This window comes from Ammospiza nelsoni, chromosome 6, assembly GCF_027579445.1.
Source record: "Ammospiza nelsoni isolate bAmmNel1 chromosome 6, bAmmNel1.pri, whole genome shotgun sequence".
Taxonomy (NCBI): Eukaryota; Metazoa; Chordata; class Aves; order Passeriformes; family Passerellidae; genus Ammospiza; species Ammospiza nelsoni.
In genome coordinates, this window is record NC_080638.1 from 47,260,689 (window position 1) to 47,281,890 (window position 21,202).

The following is a 21,202-nucleotide window of genomic DNA, read 5'->3' on the forward strand; positions in this document are numbered from 1 at the left end:
AGTCCGGGAGAATAATTCTGGAGTTGCTGAAAGTGCAGAAAATACAATACAGGCTCAGATAAAAGCTCTGGAAGTTGGTGATAACTAATTTCACTTACTCATTGCTATGGGCTTCCTTTGCTGAAATGGTGTAGGCTGCACCCAGTAAAAGAACCACTTCCATGAAAATTTCTAATTTTAATTTTTTATTATTATATAATAATATTTACAAATACAAAAAAACATAATTACTCAATACTAGACTCTCCAGCATTAAGTAGCAAACACCAATCTCTCATGTATCACAGTCTAATGCTGGTAAATGTGTTATCACCATTTATCATTTTTAGGGGCTACATATTTCAGTTTGGGGATCACATGGGGTATTTAAATGATTCTCAAGTGCCAGTGTGAGGAGCAGTGTACAAATGCTTGTGATCAGGTTGGGGATCTCAGTGAAAGAAGAAAGAAAGGTCTTTGACTTAATCACAGCAGCACCAAGCAGAGCTGCAGTGCTGGGGCTGGAGTGCAAGCACAGGCTTTAGCACATACCAGCAAGGCTGCACAGTGTGTCCAAGGGCAAACACAGCTGGCTGGGATCAATGGAGAAACCCCCTGAGCCAGGGACCTGTGTCCCACCCACACAGCCAAAAAGCCCCCTGGAATCTCCCATGCTTGCAGCATTCATGGTGATACCTAGGGTAAAATATAAGATACACCATGATGAGTGCATGGTAAATCTTGGCCATTATTAAACATCAAAACCTGAAGAATATTTGCTTTCTGACATTTTTACACCAGGTAGGTCCCTTTCTTTTTGTGAGATAATTTTGAGATTTTTGCATGATTAAAACAATGAAATATCACTTTCTGTACCTTGTAATGACCAGGGGCGCAGCCTGCAGCTCACAGATCCCATGACATTTAGGTCTCAGTGATCTCCTGCATGCTTCAATTTCTCTACCTGTAAAACAGAGCTGAATATAGTTGTGCCCATTTGGAAATTTAATGCCTTTTAACTGAAATTACTTGAAGATTTTTCAAGCAAGACTTACAAGTATCAATATCTTGAAAATTCATATTTTTTAAAAATTTAAAATAAAGTAAAATGAACCAAATCCTCAGCTTCCTTTTGTCAGCACGTCAAGTTTAATCATGAAGCATCAGCAGCATTTTACCATACTTACATAACAATGTGTTTATTAATTTATCCAGCAGGCTAACTCATGTTCTCACTGAGGAATACATAATCCTTAGCTATTATTTAGAACCTTTCATCCACAGATGTCAAAATCCGTTACAAACGCTGCAGTGCCTTTTGTCAATGCATAACTTTTATTAGCATCAGTGGGAAAAGGATTAAGCCAAATACATTTCCTTGAAATAAATATTTATTAAGAAATTGCCTCGTTTGTTCCACATGACTGTCTTTCAAGCGTGTCACCACAACATTCCCTGTTTCCCCTTGGGCAGTGGCTCCTGCCTGCTCTGGAGGCTCTCAGAGGCCAGCAGTGGCCCTGGTGAGACACAGGGAGCACTGCAGAGTGGCTGTGCCTGCTGCCCGTCTCCACTGAGCACAGACCTGAATTAATCACACAATTGCATTAGTGCCCTCTGAACCAGCACACTCAGCTAGTCCTCCCCTGAACTCTGCTGTACTGAAAAGACCTTCAGCTGGATTATGCTTAAGCAACAGCATTAACATCGAGTGCAAAGCAGCCCCCTGTTCCCTCCCACACAGATTGACATTGCTGCAGAGCCTCTGCTGTGATGGCAGCGCCTGGGAGTGCTGCAGCATGAAATAGTTTGGGGTTCATCTGCCTTCTTTTAGATCAGCATCTGAGAGCCACCAGGCAGCTCACTGGCTGAGAGGACAGCTCAGAGGTGAGCAGCTGACCCAGCAGCATGAGCCCTCTCCTCCAGAGCATCACTGCTGTGCAAACACTCGGTGCTGCAATTTCTGCCCAGCAGGTGAAAATACACCTTGCAGCCCAATGAAGCACAGAGGATTATCCTCTTGCCCTGTCTTGGTGTCAGGGTGAGGGCAGCTGGCCCTTAGGTATTCTGTTGGGAGCTCCCACATGGTATTTTGCTGCTATCTTCCCCATCCTCTGGATGCAAGATCTGGCTGGCTTTACATAGATGGGCTCTGCTGCAGTGCACTGGGACTCTGAAACACCTCCCAACAGCATTCCTGCTAGACAGTGGGCTGAGGAGGAGAATCCTCCTAGGCAGAAATGCTGAGAAGGGGTGACAGAAATCTAATTTTCACCCTTGAAAGGCATTTCAATGCAAACCCGGTATTCAAAGCTCAGCACCCACTTTGGACATTTAACATCTGAGTCATCCTTTTCAGAACAGGCAGTGGACTTGTTATTTGTAAGCACAGACAATAGTAAAATTGTTGTTACAATCTCTAGAAAATGTGGATGATTCCTCCCCATTCTTCACTCAGCAAAACTGCTACTGATTTGAAATTTAATCAGCCTAAATTTTCTCCTGCCCTCAGGGCAGCAGTTATCTGTGCTAGCTCTGCCAGGCAGTGGATGCATGGTTCATGGGGATTAAACTGAAGAGATTGTGATTCCTAATCCAAGTGCAGTAGTGAGATAAGCAAGGAGATGTACAGCCATGTACCAAGGAAGGTATTTTAGGCATGGGCAGTAGCCAAACATCAAAAACCTCACTAGAAAGAGCTTAGGGACTTGGGACACAGGGAAAGGATACAGGGCTCTTGAACTTGGTGCTGCTGTCATTGTGACAATATGGACTGGGTCACTGGGCTGCAGCTGAGCAATGAAGGATCTGAGAAGCTCAGCTCAGGTGGGAAGCACAGGGTTGTCTTTTTGAGCCATACTGAATTACAGAAGTTGCTGTGTAAACTTATTTATGGAGCAAGAATTCTGTTTTATTACAGATTTTTTTCAACATTATTGTGAAGGGAAGACTGATCTCTGAACACCTCATGTCACAAGGGTGTCTGGTATCAGCCACAGCAGAATGAGATTTGATTCAATTCTAAAACTTTGCACTGCAGATTTTGAAGGTACAATATAGAAAGTGCAATACAAGTCAGCAGTCTGTTAGTCAAATGCTTTTGATCCCTATTTAAATGCATTTTCAGTCTAAATTAATGTTGATACACAAAAGGTGCTTTATTTCAGCAACAGGTTTATAAACTGACAACTGAGGCAAGCAAATATAGCTCCAGTGAGACCAGAGTCGATTTTACTCTTGGTATTCTGTGTTGCCTTTGAAAGATTTTAAAGCAGTGTAACTGGGCCTCTGGAGCTTGCCAGCTCTTATTAACCTTGATCAGCAGGCAGAACTAAGAGGCCCTCATGATTCAACGGGGCAGAATCTGACCTCTGTGTCTGCCTCCTGTGCAAATTCATGCAGAACAAATTAATGCCTGAATGCTGCATCTCCACCAGAGACATGGAATTCCAAACACAGCCAATTCTCCCTGGGCTGTTCCCAGAGCCCAAAGCCCAGAGTGGGAATGCACAAACCAAAATGCAAATCACACCTGAGCAAGGCACCCTGGGTCTGTAGCAAACTTATGGTTAATGGGCACTGACTGATTCCACCAGGAAAGCCTGTATGGATCTGGAAGCAAGAGGAATTTCTTGTGCTGCCCACAGTGCTGTGGCCAAAGGGTGCTTGGCTGTAGCCACAGGGCAGCAGAGATGGGCACACGTGGGGTGTCAGAGGTTTGTGCAGAGGGCGGCTGCAGGAGGGATGGAGAGGGCTGGAGCACCTCACCTCCTCTCTCGGCAGGGAGGGCAGAGGGACACACACGGGGAATGCCTGACACCGTCCCCACCATCCCTGAAGGGGCGCAGAGGAGCTGCCTGACACAGCTGGCGTCTGGAAAAAGACATTGAAGCTCCATGAATCCCTGAGAGGGCCCAATGGCACAGGCTGGTCAGTGGCACAGTGGTGGTGCCTGGCTCTGTGGGGTGGGAGCCAGCTTGCAATGAGGCAGCAGCAGCCACAGAACAGGAGTCCTGCCCGCCCTGACATCTCTCCAGAGAGAAGTGAATAAAACAAAATAAAAAGTGACTCCCTGTGAAACAGTCCTTGACTTGTCCTAAAATAAACAATTCTCTAAGGCTCACATATCACACATTAGAAAAGCCCCTGCCAACCAAAAAAGCATATATTTGTCTCCCTTGAATTCTGCACTATGCTTTCAACAGCTAAAACCCAGAATAAATTTTCACTGCTTTTCTTTCATGAACAATAAATCCCTTCCTAAAATATTTACAAACACAAAATGGGCAGCAACTTTTAGAAAAGGGTTTTTAAAAAATTATTATTATTAATGGTATTTTCTGCATTGCACTTCATATGATATAATATTAAACTCAATCCCATATGAAACTGTGGCATTTCATACTTATCTCTAGGGTGTGCCTGCTTATTTTAAATCAACTCTTTTTTAGGTTTTAATGTTAAAGTGGGAGCTAAGGTTTGCTTTGATTGACTGACTTTTCTGACTCAACATATTAATTCTCTAGATTGACCTGAAGAGTAAGAAATAATATATAATCATTTCTGGAACCATGAAAACATCTTTGCTCATTGCAGAGTTTTTAATGTTTTATACAGAAAGGCATAAACCTGTAATTTTTTCTAATTAATCATTGTTTCTGCTATATATATTTTAATTATAAAACATGTCAGAGATATGATCTTAAGATATAAACAGAGAGGAAAAAAATCTTTGTCTTTAATTAAGAACATTTTTTTAAGAATTTATACAATGGTAATGCCAAGGGTTCCACATTTGTACTTGATGACACCAGAAGCTGTTCAAATTACAAGGCAGAATCAACCCTTGAAGAGAAAGAAGATTTTAAAAATTAGGCCTATTATGAAGCAGGAGGGACAAGGAGTTGTTTTTGAAATGGTGACCTTCCCACTTTCCAATATGCCTCACTTTTTCCATCCCTAAGGGTGTGACTGCAGCTCCCAATCAGCTCAGGTTTTGGGGAGAATTAACACCTGCACAGGAGCCTCTGCAAAGGCAGGAATATGTGCAGAAAACTTACAGTCACTATTTTTCTATTTTACAGCTGAAAAATAGGACAAGCTGGGTAATGTATTCACCATCTGTGGTACAAATAGAAAAGACTGAAGACCACATCTAAATTTTCTGCCTGAAAATGACCGTGGGTGAGCATTTGGCTCACATTTAAATGCCATACCATGAGCTTTCTTCCTCCTCCTCCTCTCTTCTTTCCCCCCAGGTAAAAGCTATCAGCTGGTGCTGCTCCCACATGCCAGTCAGTGACCTCCATAGGATCAGGCTGTCTTCACTTTTCACCATGCACTTGCATTTCACCCTCCTGCCTCCTTACCTGGGCCTGGGACAGGGTGCCAGTGGAGCACCTGCACAGGGCCAGCAGACAGAACTTGGGACCTGTGAGACATGGTTCCAGTGAGCTGGAGCACCTCCACAGGCCAGCAGACAGAACTTGGGACCTCTGGGAGAACAAGGGACATCCTCTAAACCATCATGGCCAACACTGTTCCCTGAAATTGGGGATGCTATCTTGAAACAGCTGTGCAATTTCCTGCTGTTTCTTATCCAGATGCCATGTTTTATCCAGAGATGGCTGCAGCTTGGTCCTGGGTGGGCTGAATCCCAGCACCTCACACAGACAAGTATCTGCCAAACCCTTCTTTCTCATTTATCTGCAAGCTGGCACAGCACCTGCATCACTGAGTTGGTATCTCCATTTGAAAATCAGAGTTTCCAGCTTCCACAGAGACAATTGTTAGAAACACTTGTTTATTGATTATTCTCTTATTTGTCTGACACTCCTTGTAATTATCTCATGCTATACTTTTTTTTTTCTTTAGTTGTAAGTGTAATTAGCAACAAAGCTGCTAGCAACACCTCAGTGTTTCTCTGGGTATTGGAAAGAATAAAATGCTCTCAATTCCTAAAGAAATCCTGGCACCACTTATGTAACTGCTACTACAGATGGCAATATATGTAACTTGCCAAGAGCACGAGTAACTTCATTTTTTTAGATTAGTAATTCTAGCATGGGTCTGAGCTGTCATGCCTGACTGGCAGATTGTAGCCCATTGCTTTCCATCAGAGGATAAGACTGGGTTTCTGATGTTTATAGGGGACACTACTTCATGTCTGTCCAAACCTTTTCATATCTGTCTTCAAAGCAGCCAGTCTGTAAGAGCAGTCCAGGGTTAAGGTATCCAAGTGCTCTGCACACAAGGTGCAAAATGGGAGTGGGTTAGAAAATTTAGTCTGGGATGATCAAGCAAATATTTCAGACCCAGCAGCATGTGCATATAGAGCTATACTACAAATGGAAATAACTTCAAAATGAGTTATAGCTCTTTGCATAATAATTACATTTGCACAGTGATGAATAAGGGCATGTTTTCCAGTGATAACTTTTGTTGTGATTTTACCCCAGCTGGCAAGCAAGCCCCACAGAGACACTCACTCACTCACTGGGGAGAGAATTAGAAGGAGAAAAGCTGGAAAACTCATGGGTTGAGATAAAGACAGTTTAGTAGGGAAAGCAGAAGCCACACACACAAGCAAAGATCACCAAGGGATTAATTCACTGCTTCCCATGGGCAGGCAGGTGTTCAGCCATCTCCAGGAGAGCAGGGCCCTGGCAATGTAATGGTGACTTGGGAAGACAAACTCCATCACTCCCATTATCCCCCACCACCCTCCTTCTTCCCCTCACTTTATGTTCTGAAAGTGATGCTACATACTCTGGAATGTCCCTTTGGTCAGTGTGGGCCACCTCTCCCAGCTGTGTCTCCTCCCAACCTCCCACACCCCCCCAATTTCCTTGCCAGAATTGTAGTAGGAAAGCAGAAAAGGCCTTGGCTCTGTGCAAACCCTGTTCAACAATAACCAAAACATCCCTGTATTATCAGCACTCTGTTCAGCCAAATCCAAACATAGCTCCACATTAGCTACTGCAAAGAAAATTAACTCTACCCCAGCCAAAACCCACACATCTTACCCCTTATTCCACCCCAAACCATTCACACCCTATTCAGGTCCCACACTCTTGTCACCTTATTGCAAAAGTTCCCATACCTTCTCAGCAATATCTCATGGGCAACTCCCCACAGCACTGACTCCACCTTCCTCACAGCACAACCAATAAACTCCATGTCTCCCCTCACCCAGCTAACCCACTCTTTTGTAGCACTCATCTTCTTATTGGACACAGCTGTGGCCTGTTAAGGGCAGGCCTGTTCCTAATCTTTGGTGATTAGTACAGCTGCAACTCCTCAGGTGTGAGATCACCTTCTGCACTATCTTTATTTTCTTACATTCTATCCCTCCACACCACACTATTCAATTAACCATCATTAACCATCAACAACCTCATTAACCATCCCCACCCTTGCCATTCTTTGATAACCAACAATTTTGACAACTTTTCAGCAACTCTCATAAGATCATTTTGAATTCCCTCAACAGAGGATGAAGTCAGGTGGAGACATAGATCACAACATTCATCACAACTATTCATTAGAGCATCTTTTCTCAATCAAGCTGTTATGCTGAATGGAATCCAGCTGTTATTATGGAGACCAGACAACCATCACTGAGGACACTCACTTGCTCCCTTGGGTGTTCCCACATGTTCCCAGTCACCTGGGAGCAGCATCTTCAGACACAAAGGCACATACTGAGACACTAGTGGGTCCAGCAGAGTGCTTGGGACTTATTTCCCCAGGTGTCTATTTAAGCCTGTAGTTTTTGTCTGCAAATAGGAGCCACTGCCTTTTTAGTGCTCTGAGTTATGGTGAACACTGGTGGCTTCAGACAGATTCAGCAGCCCTTCTGTGCCCTGAGCTGATTGGAAGTGTAGCCAGTCATGATAAGAAGCTTTCCTGTCTACCTGCCCACAGAGTTTCAGTGTTTTCAGATGCTGGCAATTGAAGGTTGCCATAATCCAGATGTATGAGGAAGTAGAGATCATGTTCGTCCTGTAATCTCAGTATTTCCTTGATTTTGTCTGCCTAAAATCAAAAGCCTTCTATTCTCCTAACTGAAGAAGTGAGTGTATTTTGGCAGGGAATGTAAATTGCATTTTTGTCTTTGGTTGGGCAGGCTTAAAATAACTGTCAGCCTTAGTTCTTTGGGAGACTGGATAGCGTGGGTATTTATAGTAAAACTGATTTGATGGGTTAAGACTGAAAAATTAGAATCTATATTACATTTCAAAATATTACTGTACAGTTCTGAGATGCTGCCATGGAGACTGCATCATTACTCTGCTTTACATGTGCATTCAGTCACTAGGTCTCCTCAGGCTTTCAGAGCAATTCTGCCACAACTCTCTTCCAGCTTCCAGCTATGAAGCCTCAATTCATTCTTCAATGTAAAATAGTCATCAAAGCCATTGCATCCCAATATTAGTTCTCCAATGGCTCCCCATCTTTGTTCTTCCCCTGCTCTGAACACGGTGGTCATGATTAGAAAAATACCAAGTTCCTTTTATGACTTCCAGAGCACAGAACAAGGGCTGGCAGCAGGAGCTGCCGGGAGAGGCAAATACACGGGGCCTCAGGACAGCAGGAGCACCCTTTTCTGTATTTTCCAATCTCACCATGATTTCCCCAGAGTTTCCAGGCTCTGAAATTTTACAGAGTCTGCAAATAACTTCATGTGATAAGGGCAGATACAATCTTCTTTGTTTGAGCAATATTCACCCTTGATTTCTGGTGAGGTCTTACACATCATCAAGAAAGAGTAAAATACAGCATAAAAACCTACAACCTAGAAGTTACTGAAATACAAAACTATACAATAATCTAAATCAATGGGATTATGGCTCTAATACTGCTGGTGACCTCAACAGTGATTGGGTTAATCACCTACAGCTCATTATCTCAATGAGTTTCCCAAGCTTTTTATTTTTGAAAGGTGCCCCCTTAGCCCAGTTTTCAGAAAATTTGTTTTCTGCAATGGTTTAGCATTATGGTTTAAGAAGTAAGTGCAAATCTCTCAATATCTGTGGACGGCCATGAAGCTTTTGGTTTTATACCTGCCATGTTAATATTTTTGTTGGGGACTATAGCTACCTAAATCAGTGGGAATGGCCTTGCACAGCCTGCAGTGTGTGCATGCTTCCCACTCTCACTGCTGGGCTGTCTCTGCAGCACTCAGCTCTGCATCAGCCCTCCACAGCCCAACAGGAGTTTCTGATGCAATGGCAGTGGAGGTGCCCTGTAAGAAAACCCTGTCCTCGAGCCAGTACAAAATTAACAATTTATTATTAAATTAAGGTTCTTCAGAGAATTTGGTCATTTGCCTAACTGCAGAGAACAGAGAGGATTTAATAACTGCATCAGTCGTTGCCTGAGCATCCAGTGCACATCTCTGTGCTGGGGAGAGGCAGTGCTGTGTCAGTTCCTTTCATGCTGTGCCACACCATGTCAGGCAGCACACTCTGATGTGACCTGATGCAGCAGGTAATGAGATCTGTGCCAAGCTACTGAATAGAAGGAGATTATATTAACATGCTGAACACTACTGTCATGTTGGGCATGTTTCTAAATGCTTTTGTCATCAAACAAAGCATTTTTTATATGTATGATTTTTCCATCAAAAAAAAAAAAAAGAAGCAGTTGGCAATTACTGCCAGGGCACTGGAGATTATCACCTCTCCTTATGGGGTCAGCTGTCCAAATGCCTGTGTTTATGGTTTTGTCTGGAACCCCTCGATCAGAACTGCACCACCAAGAGAGACCTCATGAATCGTCACAAGTGAAGCACAAGGGAGTCAGAGCTGCAGTGAGCAACCACATTCCATCTTCCTTCTTCATTCCTAGCCTGTGGATGTGCCGGGGAAATGAAATAGGAATTCCAGTGTACTCAGTTGCATTTTGTGCAGGAAAATCCCAAAGGAGCCATCTGCTACAGCACAGTTAGGAGATAGAAACTCTTGCTTTTTGGGTGTGTTTTGCACATATGTTGCTTTTGAACCAGGACTGCAGAACAATCACATGTAACATGCTAGAAAAGGGAAATTAGGAAAATGTGGAATTATGTCCTATTTGTACATTACCAACCTGGAATACAGTTTAATTCTGGAGAGGACAGAATACCTGGGCTTCCAGATTTTGGAGATGCTGATCCTCTGCTCCACCACAGCTTCTTTGTTCATGCAGTATCTCACTGGCATTGAACAACTTCATTGGCCCACTGCAATGGGATTTAATAAATATTTTCAGAAGCCATTCACACACTTTCAATATGATTAACAAAACAAATATCCAAGAAAAAATTTGCTTCTAGTTGCCTCTTGGCAGAAGAAGGTGCATGCTGGGCAGTATTCAGAGCATGAATGCACCTGTGGTCATGTCCCAAATGCAACCACCTGCACCCCAACACACTCAATGTGCAGTGCAGTTTTCATTTTTTTGGCTTTGACACAGTTTTTACAAAAAACAGAAAAAACCTGAGCCTCTCTCATGATCAGATGAGAAAAAGAATAAATTCTGCTCAGATTAAGTGCATTGACATGATGAACTCATTGCTGTCAGCCCTGCAGCTCTGGGGACTGGGGGGAATTCCTCACTTGTACTTTTTGCCTAGAATTTACGAGTCATTCTTAGCACAGCTATCCTAGCACAGTTCAGAGACTCAGCAAATTTCACAAGATATCAGCTCCAGAGCAGCTGGGAGGAAATCCACCCACAAAACTCTGGCCAACATCTCTCCCAGCTGACGAGATGCATTAATTTGTCCTGAAACCCCAGAGGCCAGAGTGGGAGGACATCAAAGTGGACAGTGCTGCTTCAGTACTGACCCAACAGCACAAGCCCTGATGCAAATCCCATCAAATCAACTCTAGCAAAATACATATCTGTTTACAGAAGGTGCAAGGCCTGTCCCACATTCTGAAAATCAGTCCCTGTCGGCAGACACATCCAGAAATTGTGCCTATTTACCTGGAAAGAAGAGTGACTGTGGAATCACAGGGACACAGCATTACTATTGATAAGTATCAAAATAATTTGCATCCTATATATGTCCAAAAATGCTAAAAAAATGTATCCTTGTTATTTCCTTTAATGCTATCTTGCAGATGGACACAGCTGATATTTCTTCTCCAGGACTGTGTTGCAAGGTCAGGGAAATCACCAAACACAAGGAGCTCGGGACATGACGCCTTTCTAGATTTCCTGCTCAAAAAAAAGCTCTAGGGCATCTAAGAGCTCCTGCCCCTGCTAAGCTTTTGCTACTGTTGTCAGATAGCCTAAAAAAACTCCTTGTAGCTTTGAATTATGAGCATCAAGAAAAAAGTGCTGCCTAAAGCTGCAGCTTTATGCTGATGGGCACTGGTGCTGTAATGAAGTGCTTTGCACATGCCTCAAGCAGTACACTTAAACTCACCTTCTCTTCTGGGCAAGGTATAAAGAATATCCAATATTTATTGCTGGAATTTCCATCTACACCAGTGCTTTTTTCCACCATAGCCTCATGCTTCAACTGCGCTGCAAAGGGAAGAGGAAGCTTTTGTGTAGCAGCCATGAGGTGCCCAACATATGCACATTACTCTGCACGTTCCATAGATTCAGAATGAGCAGGACGTTTTCTCCATAATTTCAAACATCAGGAAAATTGCTTAAAATTTGCTGCTGATAAAGGAAACTTCTGTGAAGTATACATGAAAGCTGGTATGGCTTCTCCAGGTTAGCACATCATGCTCAGTGTCCCTTTAGAGCACAGAAAACAACAGTCCCCACTGCCAACCCCTTCACCTCCTGGAGAACAGGGCTGCAGCCAGCCACTAGTGCAGCTAACTCCTTGCTTCTTCCTTCTTTCATGGGTAGTTTCCCTCAAAAAAGCACAGGGAGGATTTTACAATTGATCATCCTCATGAGACAGTCTTTGAAATAGGAACAATATTTTCCTTAATGTGATTGTATAACATTATCATGACTTGAATATTTTTGATAGTAAAATAAGCTTACCTAATAAAGTGGGTGCTGTGTTGACTCTTCTTTCCTCCTTTCCTCAAAGGCAGGAGTGTGCACAGTACAGAGAGAAGGTATTTGCTGCTCTTCTTGGTATTGAGAAATGCAGTGCTTAGAGAGACCTAGCCACTCATGCAGTCTTGTTGGTCTCATCCTACAGATAACCATGACATACCAGCTTATTCAGTGTTGCAAGGATGGTAAGCAAAGCAAGATCAAAGACATGAGTTCAGCCTCATCAGTTTTCAGGGTGAAGTCTGATACCTGGTAGAATTCATCCCTTGCCACCAGAACTCACATGTAGAAATGTGCATGAGAAACAGAGGCTTATTGGGGCATTAGAGTTCCTCAACAATGCCCATGGCCATCAAAATACACCAAAAAGCACCAACCACCAAGTTTCTGGGCTATTTAGCTCTTTATCCTAGAATGAGGGTGCAGGCATGAAGACCTCAGTTAGTGCCAGTTTTTCCCTAGTTTCTTTCCCTATTTGACAAGTCATTTTGGTACCATCTAGTCAAGTAGCAGCCAGTAAAAACTGACTTTGGAGAACTTAGACGTGGCCTAGCTTTCATAATCCTACTGTAGTTTCTGATTTGCTAAAGGAAGATTATGCAGGGGTGGTTTCAGGCATACTTTTAAATATTCTAAACATTTTTATTGATGATTCATCCCATTTGCCTTGGAAAGTTGTTTTTTTGCCAGAGGGCATGGTTTCAAGTTTGTACATTATTCATCTATAACGTTGCTGACAGTGCTTCCAGCCAGGTAAGTGAAGTGTAGGAACTCACTGCCATGTGAACCATAATGCTCAGGCAGGATCATTTCAGGATGGGAGGATTCAGACGTGACATAAGCAGAAAATAGTATGTCCGAGTGCTCCTTACTTACAAGGACTTGAATGTCTCAGCATGTCCCATCTCTAAAGAAACAAAGGAAAATTTTTTTTTGTCCAGAACGAATTTCCTGACCTGTCATTCAGTAGCTATTCTTATTTCCATGACACTTCAGCATGACAAACACACCAGAAAATGTGATTTTTGAGGTGTGCAGTTCTGATTGGATGATAAGCACCGAAGAACTTTCTAATTCAAAGAATCAAAGAGAAAGAGACAAAGCTTTGGTCCAGGTACCAGAGAAGACATATATCTTCATGAAATATAAAATTAGTAATTGTATTTCCCAGCCTATCTGTTACAATCAGAGTTTGTATTTCTCCTAGAAATCCAGATGGACATCCAGATGAGGAATTAATTCAGACCATGTTTGCTGCCTATAATTCCAAAGAATGAAAATTATACAAGGTGATATTAAATTTTCTTTCTCTTCACTGGTACCTTAAAAAGTGGCACTCCCCAAAGGAAGTAAGGGAGAAGCATCAGTCCTTTTTGAGGTAGACAGCTTTGGTGTTGCTGGACAGAAACAGGACAGGAGAGCAAGTCCTTCAGAATCAGGGTCAGGAACAACACATAGGGTCAGGGTCAGGAACAACAACACAGACCTGTAACCTTCCTAATTTCTTAACTTGACTCACTCCTACAGTTTCAGGTGTGGTTCAAGCAGGACTGCTTTCCTTGTCCTTGATACCTCACAAAAATTCACAAGATACCCCTACAGAGGTTCTTTGATTTTTCTTTTCCCATACCTTTATCAGGGCCCATCCCTCATGGTCTGTAGCATGAATAGCACTTCTCCATGTACCTGATTCTTAACATGTGCTCCAGCTCTAGAGCTTGAAGAACATATGGCTTGATTCTATACACCTTCCACTTGCTCTAGTAGAAAATGTGGATAATTAAGAATAAAATATTAAAAACAGCAGTAGCGAAAACAGCGGATTCTGTACTGGGCCTCTAGTCCAGGTGGTGAGGCTGGAGTGCAGCCAATGCTATCAGGAAATCCTGAGGAAATCTGCTGGCAAACAACCAGGAATGGTCACCCTGAGATGACACATTCAGGTGCACATCTGGACATGGTGACTTGGAAACGTTCATAAGTTCATCTATGCTCCTCAGTTTCCTTTCAGAGTAACTGGCAAAAGCAGCCTAGCTTGAAGATCTTTTATGAAGATTCAATACTTCCTTTTCTGAAAGCAATTTGAAATTCTGTGCTCACAGATACTAACAAGCCCTCATATATCTTAATATACTTGATCTTAAACCAGAAGACATTTTATGCCTTTTCACAACTCTCATAGCAATACAATTCATTAAAATAGCTAATAAATGACATGCATTTCTTATTGTCCAAAATTTCTGAAGTAGATTTTTTTCTTGTTTACATAAAGATGTATAGTGAAATCATCAATAACTTTTACTGCATCCTCATCTTCAATTTATGATAGGGTTGTAGAAGAATGCCAGGAATAGAAATGCATCATCATCAAAAATTTTGAGACAAATAAGTCTTAATTACTTTTCTCAGGTCCCCCCAGCTACTACAATGGTCATTCTCCAGTGCCTTCCCCAGAGCTTGTCTTGCCTATCAGAGAGCACAGATCTTCCAACATCAGGAACTTTGCAGTCCATTGGGTGGGACACAAGTGGTGAACCTGAAATGGCATCACAGTATACATTGCAAAGGGTTTGAAAATGATTAATCATGGTTATGTCCTAAACTTGGAGGATGAGTCATAGGGTATTGCTACATGTCTCCTCCAAATTAATTTAAATATTGTGGGGGTGTCCAACCTCATAAGGAATCACACCTATAGCTTTTCAAAATCTAGAGACCCTTAAATTACAGATGGACAAATACCAGAGTGCACCTCACAACCAAACCTCTGTCCTTGCAGGCTTGGCTTTCTGATGACATATTTTGACCTCTAGGAATTTTTCACTCCTGAAGAATTTAGCCTAGGAAGAGCTGGCAGAACCTTCCCTGTGCAGCAGCAGCAGCAGCACAAACACTGCCAACCCCAATTCATTTACAAGGGCTCCCCTTCCTCTGCCCTTCTACTACCACCTCTATGGAAACTGAGCTGATGAGTTCCTTTGCCCTTTTTTGCACCCTTTATTTTCCAGGTTCGGGGCACAGAACAGCAGGGAAGAGGGCTGACAAGATGTGTGGGCCTGAGCTGCTGTGCCTGAGGACTGGGAAACTGGGAGAGCTGCAAGAGGAGCATGATTGTCTCCTCTCTTGAAGCTGTTCTTAGAATGAAGTACATCATTCAGTGAAATGTATAATTTTTGAGAATTCCTCTGAGACATGGATTTTGGTTATGGCTATAGGCAATGCATCTTCACTGTTCCTTCCACTGTTCCTTGCACTGTCCCAAGGATGTTGAAACCTTAGTATATCACTGAAAATTCTATTAGCAAAGCACACCTGAGAAGCACAGCAGAGAAACAAAAGAAGCTGTTGGTTTGTGCCTGTTACTGCTGTGACCTTGGGATATGGGGCTCTCAAGATGGTCCATCCCATGTTAGGCAAACTACAGCAGAGCTGTATTCTGCACTATGGAGAGGGCAATACCAGCAAGGCAAGGTGGATGACAAAGTATATGAAGAATCTACCTCTGCAAATGTCCCTGTGTTTCTCATCCCCTTCCTGTGCTCCCAGGATGCTGGCTGTCACTCAGAGCATTGGTCAAGGCTGTAATTTATCTGATGAAGGGGATTTTTGTTGATGGGAAAAGTCAGACTGCAATTTTTTGTAGCTATTTTACAGAGACATGAAGGAGCCTGAGGCATAAAGTGGCTGTCATCTAACTAAGATAAAAAGAACAAATTGGAAATATGAGGAAAAAAAGAGGAAAAAAAACCAAAAAAGGTTTTTGTGTCTTTGCAAACCCCTGAAGTCAGAAGTTCTTAACTTCTGTTTAAGAGATAAATGATGACTCATAATTTCTTTCTACCATCTTAGAACAGAGAAGACATTTTGGTTTCCTTATATATACACCAGTAACTTCCCATACCTACACAGCACCTGAAATTGAATTATGCAAAAGGAATTATTCCTGAAATGGCAAGACAATTAAGGTGTGCAGGTAAGATAGCAAAGACAGAAAGAGAGCTCACCTAAGAAACCAGTGCTTTATTGTCAGCTCCTTCTTGCTGAGGAGCCTTAGGGCTCACTGAGGCTTGAAAGACAGTCTGCTGAGATGAGCATGTGATAATACCTCCTCTGAGGAAAGCTCTCCCTGTTCAGAAGCACAGCAGGGTTATCCAGAGACAGCAGTTTCCTCTAGCCTCCAGCCTACACCCTCTGTATTGTTAATATGGCCGAGAGCGATACATGCACCACTTGACAAGACAGAGAGATTATTTAATTATTTTTGCGCAGTTACATACCACAGACATCAGTACTGCATTTAGATACAGCCTGCTTACGTATCAGCACCTTGAAGGTGTACTTATTGCCTCTGGTTCATGGTACTCAATTTGCAAAAAACCCAAACGCTCTGGAATATTCAGTCAGTTTCACTGACTGTTTCTCCATGCATTGCCCTGTCCTATGTGTCTGAATCAGTCTGAAAGTTTGCTCTCAGAGTAATATTCCTCATTGACTCCTGTGGAGTTCAACAACACAGAGACATCAATGCCCCATGGTTTGTAGTGGTTTTCTCCACCTCTCTTCTTCTGAATACTTCATCCCAAATGGTCTTCAATAGTGATCATGAATGTTTCCCTCATTCTTGGTGTGTCTCAGAGCGTGGTAATTCTCACAGAAGACAAAGAATTTCCAGTGAAACCAGATTTTTTAAATCTAAAGTAGACACAGAAACAGAAACTGCTGAGAAACTGCATCATTGCAATGAAAATAAACCCTCTGTCAAATCAGACAAACAAAGCAGAAGATGCGAAGCCATTAGCAATACTGGATTTTGTGCAGATTTCTAGCTAACCCCAAGACGTTTTGCTTACTGCAGTTGTAGCTCCACTTAGGAAAGGGTCATGTTTCATACTCCATAAATAATCATGGTTCAATGGTCTTGGTTATTTATCAGTGTGAGAATTGATGAGTTTTAAATATAAATATCAGCAATTAGTCAGTGAGCATGTACTTCTAATTCAGGCTATCAAATCAAAGGTCTTTTGGGGAAATTGCATAAACACTGAACATACATGGACATAATAGGTAATTCTGTAGCATACACCTTCTATGCAAATATCACACTTCTCTGCTGCACCATGTGGTGCAATGCATGGCTCAGATGCTACACAGTGGTCTGAGGTCTCATTCCTCATATTCTCATATGTTGTTCTTTTTTAACTCTAACTGTAGGTGAGGGGCAGAAATATTTCCACTTAAGCTTTTTATTATTATTTTGGTAAGGCATAATTAGGCTGTCGCTCATTGAGATCCATCTGACAATCTGAATATCTGTGTTTATTACGGGAAGGAGTGATTACCATTTGTTCCAAATAACTGCTGTTTGAATTAACTGAGATGACAGATAAATGCAGATTTCCTCTGATTCAGAGGCCCTAGGGGAGGTTTAGGATGCAGAGGCTGTTTTTGGAGATACTTCCTCTACACTTAGCAGAGAAGGCACAGTCCTCTAATGGGTATGTTCCACAAATATTTGCTGCTAATTCAGTATCAACTGGAAGATGTGTCTACACTAGTCTTTAAGTTCAGATCAGGAGGGCACTTTGGAAGGCAATTCTTAGTAGTGCTCACTTTACTGTGGTTTTGGTCACACCAGAAATTTGTCTTGGCACACACAGCCTGGAATGTGGAAGATCAACGGATGAGCCTCCAACACCAACTCACTTCTCAAGACTGATGTAGAAACAGACTGGAGTGAAATGCCCTGAAAGCTGTGTAGTGTGGGCAGCTGATCCATGGCTTCAGCAGTTTTGTTCTCAACCTGCATTCTCATCATGCTGCACTATTTGGTAAGGCAATCATTCTCTAAAATGCTAGGTTACTGTCATTCGAAAAAACATTAACAGAAAAAGCACTAAATAAATCTGGCAGCTGATGTGCTTACCTACACCTGATTCCTTCTGCCATGAGCACAAAGATAATTTCTAGCCATTAAAGTGGAAGCTAGGCTTTAATAGAGGGAATTTATCAGTTCCCAAATATACTAGAGGGAGTTTATCAGTTTTAAAACACTTTTCTCTTGTATTTTCCCTAAAGGAAGAGCCAAAATATTAAACAGAACAGAAAATGAAGGCTATTTTAAAACAAAAGGTTCATATAGATTACTTCACCAGGCATGCGACTTGAGTAAATAATCAGTTCTCATTCTGAGTAAAGCCTGGTCATAATGATTTCCAAGAAGCTGTACTGTATTATACCCTTATTCACAGGATGATAATTATTAAGAATAACCTGCAGTATTCAAAGGGTTTTGTTGCTCAACATCACACATGAAGCCAGTGGCTGAACCAGTAGCAGAGCAGAGAAATTTTGACAAGAGTTCTTGATTGCTTTGACCATAAATGTTATTTTTTAAAGTCACTAGCTAATGAAAACCAAAAACCAACAAAAACCTCCAAACCCCTCATCCTTTAAAACCTTTGCTCAAATTATTCAGCAATTAGTGGGGGAAAGAAGGGAACTGATCACATTCAGGCTCAAATCACTCTCTACCCTATTACTTTTCTTCCCATATCCTACGGAATCGATGAGTATCTAGTAGGATTCACCCTCCTCTCTGACAGCACTACACCTTCATTCCAGATGGCTGCTCTGGCTGCAGACTTGTAGCATATATTGTTTGACAGAATTCCTGGCCTCCACAGCACTGACAGTGTAGCACTGGGAATGAAGCAAGGTGGGTGAGTTCCTCCATTTTCCCAAGGGAAAAAAAATATCTTAATTTTAGTAGGTTTTATCAAAGGGCTCCTTCTCTTTGAAAGTGCTTTGCAGCCTGAACAAGTTCAAAGCCACTGCTGTGTCACTATCAATTATCTGTGAAGCTCCACTAGGACAGGAGAAGTGCCTGAGGTGCCAAAACTGGATAGGTTTGTTATGATCTCCCATTAGCTCATTACAGGGAATTAATAAAACAGTAACTTGAACTAAGCAGGGTGCTTTATCAGTAACTGGTCTTGATACATCCTTCTTTCAAACAAGAATGTTTAAGAACAGGGATTGCAGCATGATGAGAAATGTTGCTCTCAATTTAGTATCACATGACACTGACTTTTACATTCAGATACCTGGGAATAATTCTCATGCTACCCAGAATCCAGATTTGGCCCCATTAAACTCAAGAGGTGATTTACCAGAATACAAGGAAAGTATTTCAGGATTACTGATTGCTTTCTCTCCTTGCTTTGTTGTTTCTCTCCCTTGCCTTCTTGCCCTGCAAAGAGCTTTGATCCAGCTGCAGAAAGACAAGTGGATACCTTGGAATGTGTGTACCCTTGGGAGGGCTTTGTCCCCCCAATGTCAAGTACTGCTGCAGGAGCTGCTGCTGACACCAAGCCACTGCAGCCTCTGATCACTGGGCTTGCAAAACTCAACCTCACACTCCAATGGAGAGATAATTTGTGTCATTTAAACAACCTCATCCCTCACTGCTTACACTGCAGGGACTGAGATAAGAGTTTCCATGGTGCAGAGCAGCTCTGCGCATGCCTCAGTGAAATCAGAAACACCCCCACTTTTCCCTGTTGGGTAAGTCCCACTCTGAAGATGTACCTGCTGATCCATTAGAATATTGCCTCACATCTTCAGAGATTACTTTTAAGGTGCATATCTTATTCCTCTTTTATTTTTTTTCTGCAGAACAGAAGGATGTGGGTTTAATACAGAACTTAGGATAAGTACAGTGAATTATGCTGATGGAGAAAGTGACAATAATAGGGAAAAAATTAATGGAAAATGTTTATATAAATGGAAAACTTTCCTGTTAGCCAACATGACATGTTCCCAAGACTGGAAGGGAAACAAAGGAAAATATGAGTTTCTTTGTCCAGCATGACCTGTCTTTCCAAAAGCTCTTAGCACCAGTTTCTGCACTATTTCCTCAGGAACCAAACAGAAGAAGAAAACTGACCCAAAATGCCACTGAATTAGTGCAAAAAATTTTTTATATTACAGAAAAATGCAATTAAGACCAAAACCCCATAGTTTGATCAAATGAGCACAAGCAAATATTTTTTGCTCACCGTAGCAAAAAAATTGAATACTTCACAAAATCAACTACTATTTGATTCAGGAAACACATCTGCAGCTTTGATTCTGCCCAAGACTACTTGGGCAGCTCCCTGTAAAGACCTGAATGTTGCAGAACATGGCATTTCCATAGGTTTATGGAGACAGACCATAGAGACAAAAAGGAAATCCTCTAGTAAGAAACCTTAGAGGATAAGGTTGCTGTGCTCCTTAAGTATCAGTATGTTTAAAAAAGAAACTTAAGGCACTGAATGGTGCATTAGGCTGACTGTGCCTCAGAGAGCCAGGCTGTAGATGACAAGATGGACATGCTTCTTTCCAGACCTGTTCTGTGTAGTATTATTGTACCAAGTGGTAAATCAGTCTTGCCTATGTTATACCCATCACATCATCACCACTGGTGAATTTGCTCCTCTGGGAGATTTTTTTTTCAGAAGTCCCAGCAAAGAAGCACCTTCAAGGTATTAAAGTCCATCAGTGTGCAGGGGAGAAATCATTGCACATGAGGACATTTTGCTGTGAATCATGGTCTTTGTGTGGGAGAGATAAGTAAAGATTAAAGAAAGGCTTGAGGCATTTTTCTCTACAGTACTGCACCTGGCAAATTTCCAGAGAGAAATAAACCATGAGATCTAGGAGACAGAATGAAGGCTTCTCAAAGACAAAAATGAAAAGTTACATTCTGCTCCTTTAAAAAAATGACACCATATTTGAAGAAAGGCAGAATATATATCTAGTCAGAATGAACTTAGGGCCTGACTAAAGGATAAATTTCTCTTGCAGTTTTTGTGGCTTTGTACTTCTATCACCACATTTCATCTTCAGCATTAACATAGAAAATACAACCTTTGATGCCAGGCCTAAAAAAGATTTAAAGTTTTTGAGCAATGCTTTTCCAGTAATCTATATTACAGTATCTGCAGATTTCAAACAGTGTCCATTAGATATACAGTTCCACAAAATGTTCTTTTTTTCAGACATACTAATACTTCAGCTGCCTCACAAAATCTTCTCTTCTAGGATTTCTAGTGGAAAGATTTCCTTTTTTATCACAATGATGTCACAGATTAGTGAGGGTGGCTACTTCCTCCCACCCCCGCTATCCAAGATTTTGTTGTATGTATTTAGTTTCATTTTTCATCCT

At 41.9% G+C, this 21,202-nt stretch overlaps 1 long non-coding RNA gene across 1 annotated transcript; it reads right to left on the reverse strand.

Moving 5' to 3' along the window:
• Positions 1 to 292: 292 nt before the first annotated feature.
• On the reverse strand, positions 293 to 7,126 carry LOC132075180 (uncharacterized). The gene is made up of 3 exons (XR_009418729.1): positions 7,079 to 7,126; positions 856 to 943; positions 293 to 675 (listed from the first exon to the last, which is right to left on the reverse strand). It is a non-coding gene; the product is annotated as an uncharacterized LOC132075180 (long non-coding RNA).
• Positions 7,127 to 21,202: the final 14,076 nt, after the last annotated feature.